Below are 7,664 nucleotides of genomic sequence, written 5' to 3'. Positions count from 1 at the left end.
TCAACGACGTGATGCGCTGGTTGCAACAATTATGCAGTCCGTTCCCCTTAATATCCAGTTTTGGAGGGTGCTTATTGGTGATAGGTGGGAAGCTTGGCTTCATTTGGTGACTAGACTGATGGAGGTTCAGTTAGCTCATCAACCCGATCAATTGTGTTGGAAACTTACTAGGTCTGGAGTGTTTACGGTTAAGTCGATGTATATCGATGTCATTAACTCTAGCGTCATTCCTAGTTCCAAACATGTTTGGAAAGTTAAAGTTCCTTTGAAGATTAAAGTGTTTATGTGGTTTGTACATAAACAAGTCATTTTAACAAAGGACAACTTGGTTAAGCACAATTGGACAGGCTCTACTAGGTGTAGCTTCTGTGATCGGGACGAGACCATTAAGCACCTCTTCTTCGACTGCCCGTTGGCGAGAGTCTTGTGGCGCACGGTGCAAATTGCCTTTAACATTACTCCCCCGGACTCGGTTGGTTCGTTGTTTGGAACGTGGCTTGCTGGGATAGAGTTCGATACCGCTGGACACATTCGTGTTGGAGTATGTGCGTTGTTATGGGCAATTTGGAACTGCAGGAATGATTTGGCTTTTAACAGAACAACAACTATTCATTTTTTGCAGGTTTTATTCCGCGCTACGGCGATGATCCGTTTGTGGTCCTTACTCCGATGGCGGTCAGAGCGCGGGATATCTTCAACCGGTTTGGATGACGGTCATGTAATAGGATAGGCGGTTAGTTTTCCTATCTTTATTCTGCCAGCCGGTTGTGACTCTGTGGCTTTTTGTCTGTCTGCGTTGAGGCTCTGTGTGAGCTTCCCTTTATTTATATTTTCAGACTTTGAGATTTTGTAAAACCTATTTATTTATATTTATGGCCGTATGCATCATTCTGATGCAGAGGCCGGGGAGCCCTTTTTTTCTAAAAAGAAATGAGCGTACATACACACGTCCTTGTTGCTGAGAAAAAAAAATCCCAGTCGCTGTCAGACGAAACCAAGCAGGAGAACCACCCTCACCCGCCTGACCCGGCCTCGAATTTTTTTTTCACCATACAAGTGGGCAAGGCAAACGGCTGGCGGCGTCGAAAGCAAACACTGTACCAGGCGTGCAGAGTACATGTGCGTCCCGGTCGTTATCCAGGAGACGTCCGTCAACTGCTGCAACGCCCGCCGTCTGTACGTACAGCAGCCAGGCCTCCGTATTCTCCATTTTAGATTCCCGTATTGCTGTGACAGTGACGTCTGGCACAGATCACGACACATCTAGGAGTGGCAGAGATTTCCGGTCCATCTGGACCCGAGAGCCAAAACTCCACTCCCGAAGAAGGGAACACAAAGTTTGAAGATACAATACATTTTTCGATTTATATTGATGAAACTTTTCCAAAAGATTATTGATGGTAGGAATTAATATAACAAAACAGTTTTGCATGGCGAGCTATGTACGACAATGCCTTGATCTTTTGTTGTCACACACAAAGTATCTTACCAACAATATAGTTCATGCGAACCAACCTATGGTTGAGATGGTTAGGTGGACAGTGGTATCCCCAACCCATCAAGGTTCAAATTCTGGTGCTCGCATTATTCCTGAATTTATTTCAGGATTTCCGGTGATGCGCTTTCAGTGGGAGGAGACGTTCCCGTCGACGACGAGGCGCCTACGGTGACTTCGTAAATCTCAAGATGATATGCCGGCTCGGTCTTTCAGAGGTGCTCATAGGGGTAGGGTGTGCGTGTGTGCGTTCATAGGGGTGAGTGTATGCGCGTGTATATGAGCGCTTATGTCTGTACTGATGCTAAAAAAACAATATTCACTGAATAGTTCTCATATTGGCTCTTCTTTACATATTTAATTATTTAACAATCTAATAATGTAGAGGGAACTGAATTACATAAAAAATGTGTGGCGGCAAACAATTGGCTGTCAAAAGATTAAGCACAAGTTTTGGTCTAATGTATTTTGGCTACGATCTTTTCTGTGTCTACCTAATGGCTTCCCAAGACATCTTAGACCTCATATAACAAATACGCATCAAGAGTATCATTTATAGATTGTTCATTATTCATCTAATGATTAGGAAGTTACAAGACTAAGAAAGCATGTTCAGTTCACTCTCTGTCTAGTAATGTGCAGCGGTCCTATATTTCTAGGCATAGAGTTGCACCTTTTTTTTACAACTTGATCGACTAGAAAAATAATTTGCTGCTAGACTTAAAATAGCAAACCTGCAAACAAAAACATATCATTTTCCCAACTCCTTGTTTCTGCCATCAGCATTCGATTCGACATTGCTGTCCAAAATTTGCTCCCCAAGCTTGGAGAATTTGCTTCATATAGTGTGTCTGGTTCCCAGTGCAGCCAGATGAAGTAGTACCGGCTCCAGCAGGGAGAGCATGGGCAGAGAGAATCTTCAGCATCAGTCAGCGAGCACAGGCAGCGAGAAGCTTTGGCGGCCCATAGCAAGCACAGGAAGCAAGCAAGAGAGGATGGTCAGGAGCAAACAACAGTGCGAGTTTTGTGGCGAGCATGAAATAATTTCGGCGAGCACGGGCAACGAGAAGCTTTGGCGGCCCAGAGTTAGCATGGGAAGCAGTGGTAGAGGATGATCACGAGCAAACGCCGGTTGCCAGCGTGGTGGCAAGCATGGAAATAATTTCGGACTTCATGGAACTAAAGACGAGCAGCAAGCTCCTGGGCAATCCTAATTTGTGAACCAATGTTTCTTTTTTTAGCAATGAAATATCCGTGTATTGGACCGGGCCTGCTAAGCCTGGCAGCACACGGTAAGGTGTTTGAGATCAAAACCATCCAAATGGAAGAAAAGGCTGGAATGTACAACGGCACAACTATGCCTTTTCAATTGCCTCTTCCAAAAGTAAAATGGATGTAGACTTATATTCCTTTTCAATCGCCTAGAGACCATAAAAACTAGTCCTCGAAAATAATTGCTGCGATCTACCATTTTTTGTGAATCTATGATGCCTAAAATTACAAGTGATGCATAATGTCACAGTTATTTTGTCATGTCAGATTATCGTAACGGTCGTTGGAACAAAAAAGACAATGAATCGCAATTATATCCCTGAGCTTGATTAGCTCTTTCACAAGGAAGAAAATAGCCACTACCCAATCGTGTAAACAAGAATGACAAATTGTGATGATGAGTTATGACAATTCAAAAATTTGTGCGAAAACTATGAAGGAAAGCAGATAGATGAGATAGAAAGTTTGCCACTTCATATTGTTGGCGATAACAACGATGGTGGGAAGCTGGTATACAAGCATGTCCTTGACATGCCAGACCGGACAGGTTTACTCCAAGCTCATTTATGCTCTATCATTTGTGCAAAATCACTATTTCTGCAAAATTGCAGAGACATTTATTATTACATTCCACAGTTTGAGAGGTTATTAGTGCAAATATATACATGAATTACATTCTTAAAGACTTCTTTGCCTTCAAGCAATACATGAGTGATCAGGCTTTCCAAATAGACCTGATCATGAAGGGAGAGGAATAGACGGACAAGACATCCAATCAGAAAAGAAAAAAAGTTAAATGGGCTCGGTTATAAAAATATCCTCAAGAAAATTCATTGAGGATCGCCATATAAAATGCTAGGGAGTAAAAATTATGTATGTGTGTCGATATTAGCAATCATTCACTCAAAAATTAAATTTACGCATTGTGGACATATTTTTGGAACGCCAGATAAACCTGCATTCCCACTAATTTATCAATAGGAGTAGCCTCCAGCAAGACTTTGAAGTCATGCAAAAGGAGAAAGCTCAAAGATAAGCTTGGGTCACGGCAAAAGCTTAACATCTAAAAAGCATCAGATTAATCAGCAGACAGCACGAGCTAATTAGCACGTGCGTAGCAGCTTCTCAACCTCTCGGATGCTCAAAACTTTAACCCCAACCAAATACACGAGCTTCCAGAGCCTGCTCCCCCTCCATTATTCTGCAATAGGGACCAAAAACAAATCTGTAGCAAAGTAGGGAACACGAAAACTGATTAGGAAGATAAAAGATTCCTTTTCAAAACAAGCACTGTTTCTTATTTCCAAAATTGAACACCATATTAGGTTGCCGCCACTAAATAAATAGGTGATCAACTTTCTCCTTTGTAGTACAAAAACAACACCTTGTATGCACAACTTGTGTATATAGATACCACATAACCAATTCACACCAATACAAATTTCTGGGAGATGTGGCCATTCCGTAAAATAAAACTAAATACATAAAGTAAACAGTAAACACCCATTTAGCGTGTACTAAGCATAGCGGATGCCAAGAATCATTCAAGTTGACCAAACACACTTGACTATGACTGAATCCAAGACTTCAAATTCTAATTATGTACTTCTAGTGAGAAGTCCACGAAATCTGCTTCAACAATACCAGGCACAGACAATTACATTATAATTAGAAATTATACTAAATAATGACAAGCACAAAGACTCGTCTCCCATCCCAGGGGACAGGGGTCAACAAAATATATAATCTAAGCAAGCATACGCCATAAAAACCTGGATGAACAAGGAAGGATAAGGTCTGGCAGTACACTTGAAGTAATTACCTGTCCAGAGGCCATCGGAAATTATCAGTTGAAGAATTTCGGAAGTAAGATAATGGGAGTAGCAGCCTCCAAGATCTGCCCAAATAAATTGACCACAACCAGTATGAACATCACCTGCACAAAATTTGGGATTGAGAGGATATAAGGATAATGTAATTGTTTGGTGTAAGAACGGGAAAGAAATATAGGGGAACCTAGCCGAGTGCCATGCTGATGGATGTTGTGTTGCCGGAGTGGAAAGAATTAGTAGTGATAGGGCCATAAATACACATGCCTGTACTGAGGCAGCGGAAGGATGGGCACATCACCTGCCATGAATGCAGAGAAACCGAAGAATGATTGCTTCTTCAAATCCCAAAGGAGCAGTTGTGCTCAGCGGAACAGCCATAGTGTCGGCCTACATCTCCCGCATAGGCTCTCCTTGCCGTAAACCGTGGGACTGATCAATCCATCGCCTCCTCTCTCTAGCAGGGACCGTCCACGTCAGCTCCCTCCCCCCTCTCTCAGCCTAGTTTACCATAGGGCTTCAAATTTTCCTCTGGAAAAGCAGCCCTCTAGGACTTTTCGGCCCAGGAATCAGAATGTACGGTGAAAGCCGGAGTAGACAACGGACTAATGGTCATGGTTGCGCCCAAGTCACGAAAACGGATGGCCAGAAACGCGCAGGGCGTTAGACGGTTGGAAAGCTGCTCAGTATTACTGTCCTAAAATGTGGCTAAATTTCCGTATATCAGAAACATGGCTCATCATGACATAGTTCATTGACCATGAACCAAGGCCTAGATTTTGTTTGTTACTGTGTGAATCACTGAATCGAAAATGACCTGAGTGTGTTAAGATAACTTGGTGCCAATTTCGTTGTTTGTTAACAGAAGAAAATTCTGTCTTCTAACATTTTCCTAGAGTATTTATAAAGCAACTGTTGAAAAAGCACAATTCAACAACCATAAACAGAGAATTTCTTGAACAGACAAGATCGGCAAATCTATACCAATATAAAAAATCATGAGTTAGGATGAGGTTCTTTTGATCTAAGCTCTCCAAAAATATATTTAAATTTTATAACTATCAATCCCATGGTTGTGGGAAAATATTATACCATCTCCTAATCATAGTATATGTATAGTTTGTTAATTCAACTTATTTATTCATAGTTACTTTCTGATTTTATTTTATGTACGTGGAAATTTATTACTCATCCTTACAATTTTCTACGTGATATTTATGTAAAAGAAGCCGGTGTCATTACTATCAAGATGGACATGCTATTTCAAGCTTATAAACAAATTTTCAGTCTAACATTGAATTCTACACCGATATGCATGGCTTGAAAAAAGTATCTGTTTGGCTAAAAATAATCTGGCGATTATACAACTGCATCTCAACCATCGGAGTGCATAAACTTCTGTCCCACTTCTTTTTTTTTGCGACAAAAATCTCATAGTAGCGCCTTTTCGAACTATATGGTTTCATCGGCATGGACAGGATGAACGCGCATCAGAAAATCTTGGTGCATCTTCTTCATGCTCGTTCACCTCTTTGGCTCTCCCTTCACCACGGTTTCCTTCTATTCTCTTGAGCTCATCTCCCACCTACATGCTAAGAGTCACCACCACGATGTGGGCTTCTAGGATCTCCTTCCTAGTAGTCGCCACTAGGATGTAGCGTCAGGATTCAAGTGCATGGATCCCTAACTCCGGCAAAGGAACATTCGTATAAAAGTTTGAATCATCATTTTTGTCAAGGGATGTAATATAGTTTTGTATTGTTATTATTTTTGCTAGACATAACCTCAGCCTAAGGTTCACAAAGGGATAGAAATAGAAATATGCTCTCTCCAAAGGACAATATATTGATCTCACAATTTCAATAGATGTTCGGACATCTTCTGCGCGCAAGAATTCTCCGCATCCTTTACCCTTGACATCTTATCACTTAAAGTTACCCAAATACCACCTTGGGTTTCTACCTGAGCGGAGTAAACAAATGTCCTATCATGTGCCGGGCCATCTTCCTTCTCTAACCTGAAAAAAAACAATGAAGTAACTGTGTAGGGCTGATCTAGGCAAAATGTCAAGTTAGATAATGCAAGAAGTGGTAAGCATTCAAAGGCGCTAAGCTTTCACTCGGCCCCTCCCACACACCTTGTCAAGGGTATTCGAGCCACTAGACCCATCATGACAAAGGACCCACCACGACAAACCAAGGACTTGCTCCTGTTAAAGATCAGGGCTTGCCACCCACGGCGACAGCTGCGCAGGACCAACCGCTACTACTCCTCTCACAGCCACACCGATAGAGATAGCACCCAACATCACCATTGCGACGTGTTTCGAAGAGTCGACCACATAGCCCACAATCCAAGGCCACCGCCTGGGCGTCCAAACTCGACCATACAGAACCAATGGTGTGACAGCAGCTGCAACTCATCCCAGCTCTTCGTGAACATGCAAGAAACCGCCGCGCCAGATGCACCGTATGGGCCACAGGACGAGGCTGCAGACCGATCCTCCCGGTGAGATTTAGCGGAGGGCGGCAACTCTATGCATGGGCAAGCACCTGCCAGCCAAAGCACTGACAGAGCAAGGTCGGAGGTCATGACTGTATCGCCCCCACGTGCCGACAATGGGGGAGAACAGCTCCACTGCAGAGGTCAACAAACGAGGACATGGACTGGCCTTCTTGGACAGATCTAGCGATGCACATCACCTCCATGCCTCGGAGGGCATCTCCCATCCCAAGGCAACGACGGGCCGAGGCGGCGGCCAAGAACGTGTAGCCCGTGCGTGCAACACCAGGGGAGTTGCAAGCCACCATGCCCGAGTGGAACCCCATGGCTCTCGGAACCGCGTCATTGACGACACAATGCGCGGAGGTACAGAGATGAGGAGCAAGGGTAGAGGGAGGAAGGAGCACCCCGCCGATGTCGTGGGCCGGCCGATGGCCGGTGACGGCGGTGCGGGAGGACACAAGGAGAGTGGTGGCGGCGATGGGAAAACCTAACCCGCAACCCACCTAGGAGGGCGATGCGAGGTCCTCACAAGGGGTTTTTCACATCATCGTTTACTGCCCATT

At 43.7% G+C, this 7,664-nt stretch overlaps 1 pseudogene; it reads right to left on the bottom strand.

The window, feature by feature from the left end:
• Positions 1-6,447: 6,447 nt before the first annotated feature.
• Positions 6,448-7,664, bottom strand: part of LOC123084224 (ribonuclease 3-like protein 2) — a 5,857-nt pseudogene continuing 4,640 nt past the window's right edge.

This window comes from Triticum aestivum, chromosome 4A (genome assembly GCF_018294505.1).
Source record: "Triticum aestivum cultivar Chinese Spring chromosome 4A, IWGSC CS RefSeq v2.1, whole genome shotgun sequence".
Lineage (NCBI taxonomy): Eukaryota > Viridiplantae > Streptophyta > Magnoliopsida > Poales > Poaceae > Triticum > Triticum aestivum.
This window is presented reverse-complemented; position numbering and strand designations above follow the sequence as displayed.